Source organism: Parasteatoda tepidariorum, chromosome 12 (genome assembly GCF_982258835.1).
Source record: "Parasteatoda tepidariorum strain Cologne lab strain chromosome 12, Ptep-v5.0, whole genome shotgun sequence".
Classification (NCBI taxonomy): Eukaryota; Metazoa; Arthropoda; class Arachnida; order Araneae; family Theridiidae; genus Parasteatoda; species Parasteatoda tepidariorum.
The window spans coordinates 50,370,679-50,389,055 of NC_141766.1; the positions used below are offsets into that span (position 1 = coordinate 50,370,679).

Here is an 18,377-nt window from a genome sequence, read left to right on the forward strand (position 1 = left end):
TTGGCTTCGCAGTCGAGGCACGCTAACCACTCGGCCACCTGGTCGGTTTTTCTCTGATTATGAAGTTGTAATCAGCATGCTGTGGCTCCAAAAAATGTTGTGAAGTCTTATGTTTCAGTTTTGCAAAGCCTGTGTCAACATGCATTGAGAAAGCGTTTTGTATTGGATGGAAATAAGACATCCTCGGTATAGCCATATTACCTGTGCCGAGGTGGCTAGTTGAATAAGAGATAAAAAAGCTGTGTCAAATGTTGGTAAGGAACACTCCACATTGTAACCATCTTTCAAAACCGTTCCCAAATGTGTCGTTCGAGGGAAGAAATGTATAATTATGGGAATTCCAAGGGACATCTTGCTCTTATTTTCACTTTTCGACTGGAAATCCTGCAGAAATTTCTCATACGAATACCCTTCCACTAGATCTCCTTCAGATTCACATTTTAGGGAATACAGGAATTTTCTGGGAACATTACAGTTAGATGGCAACATCGGATATTCTTGCGCATGCGTACTCTAGCATTTAATAAGCAAATTTTAGTTTTAAGTTTATTTTAATCACACGCGCACTAGGACGATTTAGAAGAATGCAGAATGTTTAGAAGAATGGGTTTATTTTATTGTTGGATTGGTCTTGATTTGCAACATGTATTTGTAAGTAAGTGAATTTTATTTATTTTCAACTGTGTTTTGTAAAAAATCATGGCATATTTTGTGTAAAAGCAACAACGTCGTTTAATCAGATACATAGAAAATTCAATTGAAATTTCTGAAGGTCATACCACAAGTGTTAATTGTGTTTCGAAAAATGGTTAATAGAGTTGTATAAATATTTAAGTGAATAATATTAATTTTACCTTTGCGGATATTTCTTTGGAAAAATTTGAAAATTTCAAATCTTACTTGTCTACTTGGGTAAATGATAATGATTAACTCATGATGCACTATCATACCTTTTAAAGTTGTTGAAAACTCACAAATGTTTTTCTCATACAGTTTTTAGCAGTCAAGACAGATTTTTATTCTGATACTTCAATTTCTTTTTTACTGGATATTTTGCAAGGGGATATTTCTGTATCATGATCTATCGGATGAACTGCAATCGCCAAGTAGCCAAATGGAATTTAAAGTTGAAATTTTTTATTTTATTTATTTATTATTTTTTTTCTTCTTAAATTTCTCGCTGGCCTCTGCTCGGAGCTTGCCAAGATTATGGTATAGATCACGATACTATTTCTATATGCAGTATTTTTCTCTTGATCATAGTAATAAATATTTGTATTTTTTTACTGTTATTGTGATATGTATAATTCAACTCACTGAGAGATGCCAATTTCTCCACTTCAAGGGAAATTTTTTTTTCTAATGGTGGCTAAATTTATGCTTTAATATTTGATTTCTGATTTTGTATTTGATTTAAGAGAATTTTTCTTACCACAACATATAAATAATTCACACAGATATAAAAATTTCCTCTTTACTCTATCATGTAATTAGATTTTAATGTGTCAAGAAAATATTTAATCTCCAGTTCATAATTTTTTTTCTTAAAATTTGCTTGAATATTTTGTTGCGATTAATAGGAATGCGTTATTAATGCTGGTATTGAATGTCAGAAATTAAAACTTCAGCTTTTATAGATTTTGAGCACTTTAAAATTCTTATTTACATTTATAATTTTTTAAATTTTCAAATAGCTACGGTTTTCTGCTCCACTCTATGTGCTATGTGCATTTGCTATTTCTTTCCACCTGATATCTGCTAGATTCTAAAATACACTTTTAATATTTGGAATTTCTTTAAGCTACTTGTTTTTTTTGTATATGTATGGTTTAAACTTTTTTCCATTTCTTAATTGAATCGTATATTTTATTTTTCTAAATATGTAATTTTCTGAAGTATACCTAAGGAACTATAAATATTCATCTACACAGTGCATAAGGATTAAATCCTATTACCAATGTACTCACGTTGAATATTGATCTATAAATGGCCATCCCAATGAGCCAATCTTAGGTTTATGGTCTAAACGCGGCTACAATCTTATTTTTTAAAAATATTTCTCTTAACTGATTTTACTTTCGTAAATCTTAGAAATTTGTTTTTTTGAATTATATTTTTTTAGTGGTAGATACACTACAGTATTCACCCACCAGAATCATATTTGTGATAGAATTCGATGAATGAGTTACCATTAGTTGATTCATTGCTCTTTTGTGAGAAGCCGTGAGAGCTGTATTAAGTTCAGGGTCGTGATTGCTCCTGTGCTGCCATTAGCAGTCGAGAGTATGCAGGTCGACGTTGTGTGTGATCGAGACTGAGTAGCAACAGTCTGAGGAGGTGGATAAAGTCGCAGTTACAAGTAGCAAGTCAACAGTTCAATGTGGACAATCCATCGAAGTAGGCGTGCTCAAATTGAAGTAGAAGTTTCCATCAAGGTAGGTGTGTTCATATCGAAGTGGGAGTTTCTGTCAAGGTATTCATGTTCACTTCACGTCCAGGTCACCAATGTGGGTAGAGGATTTATATAGACCATTCCAACCTTCATCTATGAATGGGAACCCCAACATAAAATCGAATTAACATATCTTATATACTAGTGAATTGGAATTTTATTTTTGTAGTGGTAGATACACTACAGGCCATACGGCCTGGGTCATGCAATGAAATTTTAACAGTCCAAATCTCAGACCGTGTGATTTTTGGCTGTTTCCGACGTTGAAGAAGAAATTCTGAGGCAGAAGTGGGTAGAGGCAGTAGGGTCACCAATGTGGGTAGAGGATTTATATAGACCATTTCAACCTTCATCTATGAATGGGAATCCCAACATAAAATCGAATTAACATATCTTATATACTAGTGAATTGGAATCTTATTTTTGTAGTGGTAAATACACTACAGGCCATACGGCCTGGGTCATGCAATGAAATTTTAACAGTCCAAATCTCAGACCGTGTGATTTTTGGCTGTTTCCGACGTTGAAGAAGAAATTCTGAGGCAGAAGTGGGTAGAGGCAGTAGGGTCACCAATGTGGGTAGAGGATTTATACAGACCATTTCAACCTTCATCTATGAATGGGAATCACAACATAAAATCGAATCAACATATCTTATATACTAGTGAATTGGAATCTTATTTTTGTAGTGGTAAATACACTACAGGCCATACGGCCTGGGTCATGCAATGAAATTTTAACAGTCCAAATCTCAGACCGTGTGATTTTTGGCTGTTTCCGACGTTGAAGAAGAAATTCTGAGGCAGAAGTGGGTAGAGGCAGTAGGGTCACCAATGTGGGTAGAGGATTTATATAGACCATTTCAACCTTCATCTATGAATGGGAATCCCAACATAAAATCGAATTAACATATCTTATATACTAGTGAATTGGAATCTTATTTTTGTAGTGGTAAATACACTACAGGCCATACGGCCTGGGTCATGCAATGAAATTTTAACAGTCCAAATCTCAGACCGTGTGATTTTTGGCTGTTTCCGACGTTGAAGAAGAAATTCTGAGGCAGAAAATTTGATACATATTCTAATGTCATATCAGCAGTTCTTTGAAGAACCTTCCAAAGAAGCTTTCTTGTTTTGAAAAGTAGGTTGAATGATGGGACCGTTGCATATCATCTGAGGGATTTATTTTTTGTTGTAAATATATTCTGGATTTTTTTATGATTTTACTCTTGGTTTTTATGGAGCGCCCTTTGTATAATAGTTTTGTTACCATAAACCAAAATTCGTTGAAATTAATAAATGCTAGTATTTCCTTTTATAGTTTTCATGATCCAATGTGTTCAGAAAGATTCGCCTATATGACAATCAAGATATATTGTTGTTTATCCATTAGTTAGTGATAAATATGTATAATTTTTAGTTTTTGTCACTTGAAACCATGACTGGTAATATGCATGGCATTAGGCTGTATTAAAAATTTCCCTTTGGTAGATGCAAAATTTTATATATGATTTTTTTTTAAAAAATTTAATTAATTCTAATTAACTAGAGTAATGAACTGAATATTTGAGTCGACATAAAAACAATTTAGAGCTCAAATATTTTTATTGCATAAAAAACTTATTAACTCATCTATATATTTTTAATGATAGTTATCAATAAAAGACCGGTGACTGAGTGGTAGTGCTTCGTGCCCCCGTGCCACAGGTCCTGGGTTCGATCCTCGGACCGGACAAGGTTGACTTAACCTTTCATCCCTTCAGTGAGTTGATAAATGAGTACTAAATATGCTTGGGAACTAAACACTGGGGGTTCCGCGTTTGGCTGACCACCTAACCGGAACATCTGGTCCTGCACCCCAGAACCCAAGGCAGGGGTGCTACGCTTGCGCCATTTGCGACAAACTGAGACAAAACGGCATAACTGCCCCATTTTGCGACATTCAGTTCAGTTTCTGCCAAAGCTGCGCCATTCTGAGACAAAACGTCCAAAATTTGACAAACCTGAATTCAGTTTCAAATATTAATCCGCATCGCCGTGAGTCATTGGAGAGCATTTTGCCGTTCACGCCTCCTAAATACGGCTAATTGTCGGCTATTGGAATGCATATAGAATATGCGTTTCGTGTCTACAATTGGATTATGTACAGCAGTGAGTATCGTATGCACGTGATCTTGTAAAAAAAGAGGGTATTCTTCCCTTATACTATTGGTTATTATCTTGCTTTTTTTTCTTAGGAAACTGTACAGTGCACATAATTATTCAGGGATGAAAGACTTCCGCAAAAAAGCGAAAATCCGCTTTTTTTCTCCCAATTTTTAAAGTTTCCAACCATGTTCCAAAAACTAAAATTTCCAATTAGAGAAACCCAAGCCCGCCAGAACGATAGTTGTATTTCCGCGACTTTCGCTATAGAGTGGAAAGGAGTCGAAGCATTTCGTTTCGATCGCCGATATTTGATTTTTTTTTGTTTGGCTGATTTTCGGAATTTTAAATATTAGGAACTGCGCTGGAATATGCTAAAATCGCGATTTTTAATCAGACGATTTCAGTATCAATCATCGATTTTCGTATTTAACTGATTTAAAACTTACGTGTTCGATTTTTTTACGCTACTTAAAAGTCGTACTAGCAATTCCTGTTCACTCAATTTAAAAATTTAATATCGCGATCTGTATTCTCGCGAGTTTAAAATACAACGTCGCGATTCGTATTCACGCATTTTTAAATCCAATATTGCGATTCGTTATCACGCAGTTGTAATATCAGATCTCGTTTTTCGTATTTGTACGCTATTTAAAAATTACTCATTGCGATTCGCATTCACGTGATCTAAAAATTACGCATCGTGATTCTTATTTACGCGATTTAAAAATTCAATATCGCTATTTGTATTTTCGTGTTTTTTAAATCCAACAGCGCGATTCATATTCACTTGATTTTAAAATCCAAAATCTCGATTCATATTCACGTGATTTTAAAATCCAAAATCTCGATTCATATTCACGTGATTTTAAAATCCAAAATCTCGATTCATATTCACGTGATTTTAAAATCCAAAATCTCGATTCATATTCACGTGATTTTAAAATCCAAAATCTCGATTCATATTCACGTGATTTTAAAATCCAAAATCTCGATTCATATTCACGTGATTTTAAAATCCAAAATCTCGATTCATATTCACGTGATTTTAAAATCCAAAATCTCGATTCATATTCACGTGATTTTAAAATCCAAAATCGCGATTCATATTCACGTGATTTTAAAATCCAAAATCTCGATTCATATTCACGTGATTTTAAAATCCAAAATCTCGATTCATATTCACGTGATTTTAAAATCCAAAATCGCGATTCATATTCACGTGATTTTAAAATCCAAAATCGCGATTCATATTCACGTGATTTTAAAATCCAAAATCGCGATTCATATTCACGTGATTTTAAAATCCAAAATCGCGATTCATATTCACGTGATTTTAAAATCCAAAATCGCGATTCATATTCACGTGATTTTAAAATCCAAAATCGCGATTCATATTCACGTGATTTTAAAATCCAAAATCGCGATTCATATTCACGTGATTTTAAAATCCAAAATCGCGATTCATATTCACGTGATTTTAAAATCCAAAATCGCGATTCATATTCACGTGATTTTAAAATCCAAAATCGCGATTCATATTCACGTGATTTTAAAATCCAAAATCGCAATTCATATTCACGTGATTTTAAAATCCAAAATCGCAATTCATATTCAAGTGATTTTAAAATCCAAAATCGCGATTCATATTCACGTGATTTTTAAATCCAAAATCGCGATTCATATTCACGTGATTTTTAAATCCAAAATCGCGATTCATATTCACGTGATTTTAAAATCCAAAATCGTGATTCATATTCACGTAATTTTAAAATCCAAAATCGCGACTCATATTCACGTGATTTTAAAATCCAAAATCGCGATTCATATTCTCGCGATTTTAAAACCCAATATCGCTATTCATACTCTCGCGATTTTAAAATCCAGTATCACGATTCTAGAAAGAAGTAGAATTAAGTTTTTTCTTGAATTAGTTACTGTAAAAATGTGATATATTTTTCTACAGTTGTTGCATTTAAACAATTACTAAGTGCATTCATAATTACATTTTATGATTGTATATTTAGCTACATAAATTAAAAGAACATAGTCAACTAACTGATCTTGTGAATGCAAGAAAGTACAATCTACTAGTCAATGCCAATTAACTAAGAAGTTTACTTTTATACTTAATAAAGGATGCATGTCATTTTAGAAAGAAAAGTATATTTATATGTGTCTTTTTAAATTGTTTATAATTGTTTTTATATATTTCTGTTTTGATATAAAAATGCATATATGCTAATTTTGGCTATTAAGTGCTCCCTAAAATTTTCTTGAAAAATTCTACCTGAAATATTTCAAAATTTCACTGCACCTCCTGAATTCTATCAAAGAGTGGTTTTTTTCTTGTGTTTTTTACATTTTCTTAAACTCTCATTATTTAATTACTGAGTTTCTCTTTTAATTATTGAAATCTGTAGACTTTCCATTGTAACTGAATAGTTATATATTTTGAGAAGAAATTTGAGCTCAAAATAAAATGGGTATTTTCCCTTTTGAATTACCAAAACTAAATAGATATTTCTTTTTAGAAAGGTTACACCATTATATTTTAAAAAATAAGAAAGTTAACATTTACTTTGTAAAATTGTGGAACAGATACTATTCATTGGCATAAATGATAAATGCAATATATATGAAAACAGTCCACAAAATAATTTTGTTGACTCTTATAATCAATCATATACAGGTTTTTTAAAATCCTAGCAATAGTGAATGTATGTATAATTGTAGTACTCCTAGTATGCTATTAATGGTTTTATGGATCTTGAAAATTATCTTAATATTGTTATCAAACTGATTAATAGTCATCTTAGCTGAGATAAACTGAGTCAAAAAATAATTTTAGCTGAGACAAACTGAGCCAAAAAGAGATTTTAACTGAGACGAAATGCAATTTCTGGTGAGACAATTTGATATTTTGCGAGTAGCACCCCTGCCAAGGTCAAGAAAACTGAAATGGGCACAGTAGGTCTTGGCCCTCTATGAGCTGTCGCTCCACTGAGTTTAGTTTTTTTTAGTTATGAATAAAATTGTTTAATAATTAGTATTTAAAACTTCTTAATAAGGAATTAGTAAATTTACGAGTAGACTATACAGGTATATTATATTTTATTTCAAGTAGCTTTAATCTAGTTACAAAAATTAAAATACTTAAGAATATTATTTTTATTTAACACTAGATTGCCTAAGGAAGTCATTTTGACTGCTTTTTAATTTCGATTAGAAAAACAATGATGACACAGTTTCTTAGAATTTGGTGACTTTTTGTACGACATAGAATTTTTTTATTGTTAATATTTACTAATAACTTGTTATGTAACTAAAAATAATATCAAAAGTATTGAAAATAAATTTTAACCAAATTTCTTTATACATTAGTTATTCTTTCACAATGCAGTCATTTTGACTGATTTTTGGGCAATATAGGTAATTCAGTCTTTCCAGTCTTAAAGAAAATACTAAGAGAACTTGAAATTTTTTTTTCCTATTACAGAGATTTTTTTAAAAGATCCTTTACAGAAACGATATAATTTTAACTATTCAAAAAGATTTTGTTTATCAAAATAATTACTCAAATAACTAAATAGATGACAACTGAATAACAAACAATGACTGTTACAAAAATATTCTATTTTTTTGACATAGTCATGTAGAGTACTGTATAGATATTAAAGTGTTTTGAGTCAAATATACATCATTCTTTACAGAAATGGTGTGATTTAAAATAAAATGTATATTGAATAAGACGAGCATTCCAGGACACAAAACTCTTGGCTGTTTTCCAATTGGCGCAAAATTTCAGTTGTAATGGGAAACAAACATTTGAGGCAAAACTATTCATTTTTGTTTATACTTAAAATTGCTTTTGATTTACATTTAGGATTCTTCGTTTCTTTACTAGAATTTTAATCAAAAATAATAAAATTAAATCATAGTATTTAGGAGGATATGATCTCATGTTTGTGATCTCAAAATGTATTTCTCATAAAATAAGATTAATATTTAAAAATTGAACTTAAATTTAAAGGATGGCTATAATGTTTTAAAAATGTATGAACGTCAGTTAAAATTTTATAGTAAATATTTATGTCTAATGGAAAAAATGGCTAAAAGTCAAAAACTTATCTCAGGATTTACTTGATCTTATGAATTGGCACATGCTGATATCTTCAACCATTATCAATCCATTTTTGAAATAATTAAAATTTTGAAAATTTGCTTAAAATTTGGTAAAGTTAGCTCATAAGAGATCTATCACTTTTGATTTGCAGAATGAGATTCGAGAATGTTGTAAAATATTTACTGTAAAACTTTAGTTTTAAAAATTTGTAAAATCACTGCTATGCTAATCAAAATGAGAACACAAAACTACTTCATTATTTTAATGATGTATTATTAAAGAAGGTTTTGTTATCGTACTTTATTACTTTATAATACGTAATATTTTTCTCTATGAAAATTTAATTTTTCCCATTATGTTTTGAAGAATTAAATTAAAAAAGTTAAGAAAATTTAAAATAAAAATAATTTGGGTAATTGTTAAATTCAATAACAGATATTATATTTTAAAATCCTGCCAAAAAGTTCAAATAAAGCTAAGAAGGCAAACAGTTCCTGCAATGTTTGTAACATTTTATCAAAATTTTGGTAATTTCCAGCTGAATAAAACATAAAGTGCTATGCTCAAAATATTCATGACTGAATGTTATAATTTTAGTGATTTATAAGAATCAAACCACAAAATTTGCTGTAAATTTTTCTGGAGGAATTGCAGGGGTCTGTTTAAAAGAAATTTGGGTCCGTTAACGGACCCTTCACAAAATATCTAAACTTAAAAACGGACCCTTCACAAAATGATTTTTCTTTTAATCGGATCCTTCACATATTTGTTTATCTTCATTCTTATTTTGTTAATCGAATAAACCCTTTCCAGGGCAGAAAACAAGAAAGATGGATGTAAACGAATTAAGTTTTGTCTTCGGCAGACGATTCTTCCATTATTCGTCCAAAATTAATATTCTACGTTCAGCAGTATAGGCTAAATACCAAATATTTGTATGTTGCATCTCTAATTTAGAAGCAGCAATTGTTGTTTAATTTTTAAAATTTAATTTTTTTAATTACAATTTTACAGTGTTGAGCATAATCTTGTATGTCTATACAATTTAAAAACTCCCTGAAAAAATTTTTTTTTGCAATAACGGACCCTATTTACACAAATTCATAAAAGCGGACCCTGGTTGAAAGAATGTGAGTAATTTTTTCACAATTTCACGAAAAACGGACCTTTCACAAAATGTCTGGACAGACCCCTGAATTGCTTAAACGCAAAATATTCCAAATATTTAATTACTATAAATTTTTGAGATATAATGAGCAGGAATTACATGGGATTGAATTTATGTTCAATCTTATTTTTGGGTGTAAATAGAACGTAAAATAAGTATTTTTAAGCAGTACTTTAAACAAATATTTGAAAATTTGACTTGTTGCATTGCATTTCGTTGGAAGAATGTTTCTCGCAATTAGAAAATATTTCGCATTGCATAATTCTCTAAGCGAGGAAGTGAGTTTTTAGAAACACAAAAGTTATTATAAGTAATGGTTTATTGTTATTTAAATACTTTTCTGTTTGGCGAAGAAAAGAGTGTCCGACATGGCAGTGTTATTTATTTTTATTAACTCGTGAGCGTAAGTTGTTCATTTTCTTTGGGCTTTCATTTTGGCGAGTAAATAGAGAAGTCGCATAAACTCCTCGAAAAATGGCGACTTTATGGATATTTTCTTTGGATAGTACACGGAAACTTGTAAAAGTTAAAACAAGCATCATGATTTATTTCATACTTTATTTCATTCACTTGATATAGTAGGTCGATTTACATTAGAATGAATACCAGTGACAAAACATTATCGTACTAGAAAATTAAAAACGTGTCTAGCATTGAAAACGTAGAATGGCCTAAATTTAATCTATAGCTCTTATTATTCTACACGGTGCTTTAATTAGTCTTTTTCATAGATCTTTCCTCAAAAGTGGCTTAAGTGTGTAGTATTACTTCAATGTTTTTTTCTTCAGTTGCTTAGTTGAAGTCTAACATCAGACTTAATAAAATTTTGATGCATTGCCATTGATTTTAAAAATCAGTGAATTATTTTTTTTTTTAAATATTTTTTTTTTGAAAAAGAGACATTAAAAAAACCTTAAAAAGATAGATTTTATTGTCAGTTTAATAAAATACTAATGTTATGTTTCGATTGATCTTTTAATCACATTAAAAATACGTTGCGCAAATGAATGCATGTTGGAAGTTTGTGTGTGGTACTAACTTTTTAGGAACTTAATTTCGTGTAATTTTAAAATCGGTTTCCTCATATCAACGTCGGTATTATTTCTTTATTTAAATCCAATCAAGATATTAAGGTTGTAAGGATTTATTTAGGTACTTAAAGTAAAGAAATTGACTTTAATTCAAAGAATAGCTTGAACTTTACTAAGGACACTTTATTTCACATCTTTTTCAGATATTTTTTGAGAGTCTTTAAAATGATGTTACAATTCTGCATGAAGCTGCAAATTTTTTATTTTATTTTGCTTCATCCATCATTGAACAGCGGACCCAGTTTTGAGTTTACGACTAATAATGTTAATAATGTAATGTGTAATAAATAATTTTAATAATGTATTATGCATTATGTATTATGTTAATGTATTATGTATTATGTTAATAATGTATTATGTGTAAGTAATAATTTTATACACGGTTCCCAGCAGATCACCGAAGTCAAGCATCACTGGCTACGGTCAGTGGGTGGCTGACCACTTGGATTAGTCTGCGTAGGGACCAAGGGTGTGCGGTATTGGTCCTCGTTAAACTGTTCTACCGTAAAGTGCTCGACTTCGCGTGCTGGTCGTCGGGTATCCGAAGCGGGGGTGCCATCCCCTTTGCAGAGAATCAAAATTGTTTTGGCATGTCTTCGGATCATCCTCAGGGATGTTTCCCAGACCGTCGTCAATAGCCCATTGTGCAGCTCTAATTGGACGTAAATGAACGAACAAACAAACAAACTTAATAAAATAGTAAATATTTACTAAAATTTAATTTTTGCATGCAAGTTTCTTAGCATAAATGAATTTTATAATTGCGCTCAAAAACTTTTCAATTCGATTAAAAAGTTTTCGAAATATGGCAAAATATTCAAAAAGTAAAATTTTTATTAAGGGGTTCAAACTTTGAGTCTCTCTAATGGCAAAACTATAGGAAGCATATTTCCCGGATTGCGACTATCCCGTAGTACTGTATATTTCGGGGGTCAGAAATTCGAATCCGTTGAAAAAAAAGGTATATTTATTCAAAGTATGCTACTGTGTTTGTTTTCGAATTTTAAAATATCGTCTGCAGTTGATTAATTAACATATTTGAGGCCACGTCCTAAATCATTAAGACTGTGTCCTGGAACGTAAAGATTCGATCAAAAGTTATTCAGGGTGGGCTGTTTTTTTTGGTGCACTGTACGCTATCTCTTTTTCTGTAAAGCTGTTTAAAAGTACCAGCTAATTATCTTTTTCTTTAAACACTGACTTTGTAAAGCATTTAAATTAAACAGTTGTAAATTTTAGGAGATTTTGCAGGGCTAAAGAGAATACAAGGGCTAGTTCACTCCACTCTTAGAGCTGAAGCTACGATTTCCCTCCTCATGACGTCACTGTGTCCACAGATCTCGGAGATCGCAAGCAAAGATATGATAACTTTGCATCTTTCTCTTTGTAAAAATAAGTCAGACTTTTTCTGGTTATTAGCCTTCAAACTTTACGTAATTAACACATTATTTCCGTTCATAAACATAGTTGAAAAAAAAAAACTTTCTTGGTTATTATATTAAAAAAATACCATTTTAAACTTACAAAAATGTTTTGCTAGTTGGTGAAAATGACACGATAAATACTTTATTTTAAAAAGTTCAGTTTTAACTTTAACTATTAGGAAAAATGAAGGCATATATCGACCCTTTTTTTATCTACATGTTCTTTTATAAAGATAAGTTAAGTTAAATTTAGAATCCCTGATTTTAAAATATGTCGTTAATAGCAATTTGTTCATACTTAATCATTAGGAAACATCAACCTTAAACGCTAATTACTGAAGCAAAATAATAATTTAGGTTCATAATGACATTAGAAATTTTACAATTGTTTATAGACATTTAAATTTACGATTATATAATTTATAGATATTTAAATTGAAGAGAATATAATTTTTAAAAAAAAATCATAAATATTTAGAATAACTAAATTAAAAAATATGTTATGAAATTAGGAGAATTTCAACTATATACTATATATTTTATTTATACTTTTTACTTACATTTTAATTTTCTTTGACTTTATCTATTTTTTAATTCTTTTCACCTGCCTTTCTTTATGAAGTAACGAGGCGGTTTCTATTTAGATAATGAATTTTCATAAAAGTTCTTTACGACAGAATAAACGTATTGCTGTTTTATGTTAACTGTGTCATTTCGGAATCCATTCTTTACATAGTTGTTCATTTACTTTAGGGAACACGCGAAAAATTATACTTTTTCCTTTTGTTTTTATATCAGAATTTTTGCAAGTTGCAATCGCGAAAACTGGCATTTCGATAATAGTTTTAAATTCTTGTAAATTCACTGCAAAAACTGAGGAAAGTCATTATAGAAAATAATAAATGTCTTAGAATATCTCGCAAGAAGAAATGATCCAATATTAGTTAGAGCTAGTAAGGCCAAACGCTCCGTTCTTGAAGTAAAAGTGCGAGCTTTGCGCCAAAGTGACGTCACTAGAGTGACGTCGGAGGATCGGCGCGGCGAAAGATACTTCAAAGGAGTGAACCAGCCCTTCTATTCTCTTTAGCCCTGAGATTTTGAGGGGGGTAGTATTCCTTCATCCTTAATATTCATTTTAAGAATTTTTGTCAGCGAGAAAGCGCAAAAATTAAACATAAGTTTTCTTAAAATATTATTTAAACGAGGACGGAAACTATCGAAATCTGTTGTATCACAAGTAAGGAATTGCAGAGTGGGCCAGCATCCAAGGTTTCGTGGCCAAAATTAGTATTTCGATAAAATTAGTTCAAAATTTGGGATTTTTTATTTAGGGTTTTCATGTGCAGGTAAATTGAATTCATAGTTGAATACACTAAAAATACCAAAAAAATCAAGATGGCGGCTGAAATATGGCGAGCAAATATATATATATATATATATATATATATATATATATATATATATATATATATATATATATATATATATATATCAATGAAAATATAATAATTTTCGAAATTTTATATTAAAAATGAAAAGCAAATTATATTTCCGAAGTAATATTACAAAATAACACGAAAACATGAAGAAAAACATAATTTTTGTTTTTCGGTACATTTAGTCCTCCTTTGCAATATGCGCCAAATGGGGCAGGTTTTTTCGAAAGAAGAAACATCAAAGAAGACAACAAAAAAAAGTTTAGCTAATTACCTCGTGGAACTTTTTGGAGATAAGTTTCGAAAATGATTCAGACATTGTAAAATGTCAAATGATAAGATATAAACTATAAGTTTGTCAAGAGTATTAACTAATCCAACAAACTGAAAAATTGTACTATAATTTCAGACTAATTACTCTGATAAAAATGTAACATAAACGTGAAATTCCTATATATATTTCTGAAATATAAATTTAAAAGTTACATTAAAAAAATATTTTTAAACATATTTTTCACTACATTGTCCAAAAAGTAATTTATAATGTTTGGAATGATTATGAATACTTAATTTAGGCGATAATAAAGCTGCCTGTACATATTTTAGTTGAAATGTAATTTTTGACTTTTGGCCAAAGATCATGTCTTCTGGCCCACTGTGAATTGGGATGAAAAATATCGAAGCTAGTTTGATTTGCCTGATGAAGCTAGGAGGAGTCTTTAATAATCATTTTTTAACTTACCTCAGTTTCCTCCGAGAATGAAACATGCTTATATAACTTCAGACCTACCTTTCTCTGTACTGATTCAATTTGATACTGATTCAATTTTCTCACTGAAATATCAGTTTGCAACAATTAATGTTTTGTTTCATTTTTAACAAGTATTATGAAAGTATATTAACGGTCATTGTTAAGGAAAACTCTGTATGAGTTATTGTTCGTAGGTTTATTATGCAGGGTGTTCCATAGTTACTGCCTACAAATACAGATTAGAGACAGAAAATAAGAATGGTAAAAATTTGCAATTGGGTGTCCTTTCTATTTTGGCGACTTTTCTTATATTCTTACAGAAATCAGGTAAAATGACTTATTAGAGAAATTTTCTAGTTAAAAGTAATCGAGATAGAATTAATAAGAAGAAAACGGATGATTTAAATACAGTAAAGGTTCCACGTTACAGTGTCCAATCCAAGGGGCACCCTTATTCTAATCACAAATATTTAAGTGAGGAAAAAATAAAAAATTCTGTTGAAGTTCAATGAATCAATATAAATAAGTAGGGCTAAAAGTGTCCAAACCTGCTTGATTGCTGAAGGAAACGGAGAGGAGTTGAAATGTTATTATTAAAAACGTCTGAATGCTTTATCAGGCAATAAAGCTGGTTTTGATAGTTTTATTCCGCTTTCTTAGCTGAAGATTTGACAAATTTCAATGAGGTTTTTTTAAACTTTAGTGCTAATTTGCAACTCTTAATTTGTAGTTTTTTTTTTCAGTAATTCACTTTTGAAGAGGTTACTAAAGGGCTCTATAAGGGTGGTGAAGAGAACTGATGAAGAAATAGTGTCTGGATTTATACGAAAATTTTAAAAATTAGTTTCCTGTACTATTTACCCGACAAAAACAATATTTTTAGGATTTAAATAATTTTTATGCGTGTCGGTCTTTAACGTAGAGCTATACAAATTTCATTTAAGCAGTAACAATTTATAAGAGAATGTCGAGTTTTTGAATGAATAGATTAAGTTTTTAAGGTTACAAGGGGTATTTTTCAAATTTGATTTCACAACGTTGCTCTTTGGTCCATATATTTTTAAATTTATCAACTAGTATTAATCAAAATTGTTTTATGTAATTTTCCTTGCTTGTTAGCATGGCATTTTAACTAAAATTATAAGGAAATGGCATAAATTGATAAGGAAATAAATTGATAAAGAATCACCAAGTGCATGAACGTTTTTGAGACATTGAATTCGATTTTTAACTGCATTCCATGTCGTTTAGCACGGGGAATCTACAACAGGAAATGTGATTTAAGTTACTGTGGTTAAAAATTTATACGGTTTATTAAATTTTCATGCTAAAAAACTATATTTTTTCTTAAATATTTCTACAAGTGTTAATTATTAATTTAGTACGTGTGAAATGTAATTTTCTAAAAAATCGCTACAAACTCTTGAATTATTGACAGTATCGAGTAAATATTGAGTAATAGTATGATTATGAAGTAAAAGACGGTAAAATATCGAGTTGTTATATTGTAAGGGTCAATTTAAAAATTATTTTCACAAGTACGCACTACCCAACCTATATTTTTGGGATCAAAATATTTAAGATTCTCAAATCTTTAAAATAATGACCTTGCCTTTGAGATCTAGCTTATTTCAAAACTTGCAATCGATTTTTTCATAGTTTTTCAGAGCTATTTTTGACTAAATGTTTAAAGATACGAAGAACAAATTTCAATTTAATTTCATAAACTTGCATCGGTAAACGTATGTTATTAGAATATTTTTATCAGTTTTAATATATTTTATATGGTGCTGGGCGATTACGAGTCAACTTTTCAAAAATCGCAAATACTATTACACACTAATCATCCTTTTATTATAATTTAGAAGCTACAATTAGGACCACACTAATGTCGCTAAGAAAGTAGTTATAATGCATTTCATTGTGAGAAAGTAAGACTTGGCTGCTAAATTTTATGATCCTCCAGAGAACTTGTTAGGAACAACATTTTCCTGCTTGAAAAGCTTTAAATTTCCTAAACACAATTTATTTTACCTGTCTGCATTTTTAACAGAACATATTTTATATTACTATTCAGGGGTCTGTTTAGAAGAAATTTGGGTCCGTTAACGGACCCTTCACAAAATATCTTTTCATAAAAACGGACCCTTCACAAAATATCTTTTCATAAAAACGGACCCTTCACAAAATATCTTTTCATAAAAACGGACCCTTCACAAAATATTTTAACTTAAAAACGGACCCTTCACAAAATGATTTTTCTTTTAATCGGACCTTTCACAATTTGTTTATCTTCATTATTATTTTGTTAATCGAATAAACCCTTTCCAGGGCAGAAAACAAGAAAGATGGAGGTAAACGAATTAAGTTTTGTTTTCGGTAGACGATTCTTCCATTATTCGCCCATAATGAATATTCTGCGTTCAGCAGTATAAGCTAAATACCAAATATTTGTATGTTGCATCTCTAATTTAGAAACAGCAATTGTTGTTTATTTTTGAAAATTTAATTTTTTTAATTATAATTTTACAGTGTTGAGCATAATCTTGTATGTCTTTACAATTTAAAAACTCCTTGAAAAAGTTTTTTTTGCAATAACGGACCCTATTTGCACAAATTTTTAAAAGCGGACCCTGGTTGAAAGAATGCGAGTAATTTTTTCACAATTTCATGAAAAACGGACCTTTCACAAAATGTCTGGACAGACCCCTGCTATTACCAAATTGGTTGATCTGCATAAGTCACCATTTTTCAAGTTCTCGAAAATTGGCGCCCATTCTCAAGACTTGCCAGACGTGAATGGAAAAAAAAACAAATGTGGTTTAAAATGTGAAACGTAAAGATGCCAATGAAATATGGGAAATGAAAGTGAGAACAAAATTAGGAAAAAATATAGTAGCTGAAAAAAAATAAGGATGAAAAAACAAATCAAGAAAAACCATTGTCACCGAGAGAGGCGAATCAGGGTATATTGCCTTTCCGCGCGCTATGAAGAGATGGTGAGGAACTAATGTTGTTAAAAAGGTAATCAGTATTCATATGAAGGAGACAAGATTCCAAGGCATCAGAATGAGCTGATGTGACTAGAGTGGAAATAGGTTTTGGCTCTGTCAAAATGGAATTAATACCCAAGATTCTAACAATGTGCAGCAATCGATAATTTATTGAATTCCTGCTGGCAGCCACATTTATACTGTTCCTTAAGTCTAAATTTTAAAGCACGCCTGGTTTGTCTGACTTAGCCAGGGTCGCACTGGCTAGTTATGTGGTTAATGCCCGCTCGATTTTTAAAACTGATAGTATCTTTAAGAGATTTGAATAAAAATTTTCTAACAGGCCTAAAAATGACTTTAAAAGCAAAACGGGAGAAGCTATTAGCAATTATATAACAAACGGGATAGAAAGAACGGTAAAGTAACAAGTTCACAGTAAGTATTAGAACAAGAGGGGCTTTTGGGTCTAGTGAGTATAGTAAATCAACTATAGAAGTTTCCATGAATCAACTATAGAAGTTTCACGCTTAGAAAGGGGAAGTTCAGAGTTTAAAGAGGAAGAGCAAAAATTAATTGCTAGAAAAATGAAAGCATGAAATGCTGAAATTTTCTGATAATTAGGGTGTTCAGAATATAATGAGGGGGCCAGGAAACGGTCAAATGTTTACAGGAAACAGGTGGAAAAATAATTAGGGTGTTTAGCTACAAGAACAACTAATTGTGACTTTCACCACTCTTTTATTGAAATTGAAGATATTATCTCTCTTGTAAATTCCTTTGTTCAGCGAA

General features: G+C 30.6%; 1 long non-coding RNA gene across 1 annotated transcript in view; it reads left to right on the top strand.

The window, feature by feature from the left end:
• The first annotated feature begins 239 nt into the window (after window positions 1-239).
• Window positions 240-18,377, top strand: part of LOC107457276 (uncharacterized) — a 118,956-nt gene continuing 100,818 nt past the window's right edge. Inside the window, exon 1 of the long non-coding RNA XR_011638327.2 lies at window positions 240-651. This is a non-coding gene — a long non-coding RNA (uncharacterized LOC107457276). The remainder of the gene's footprint in view (window positions 652-18,377) is intronic.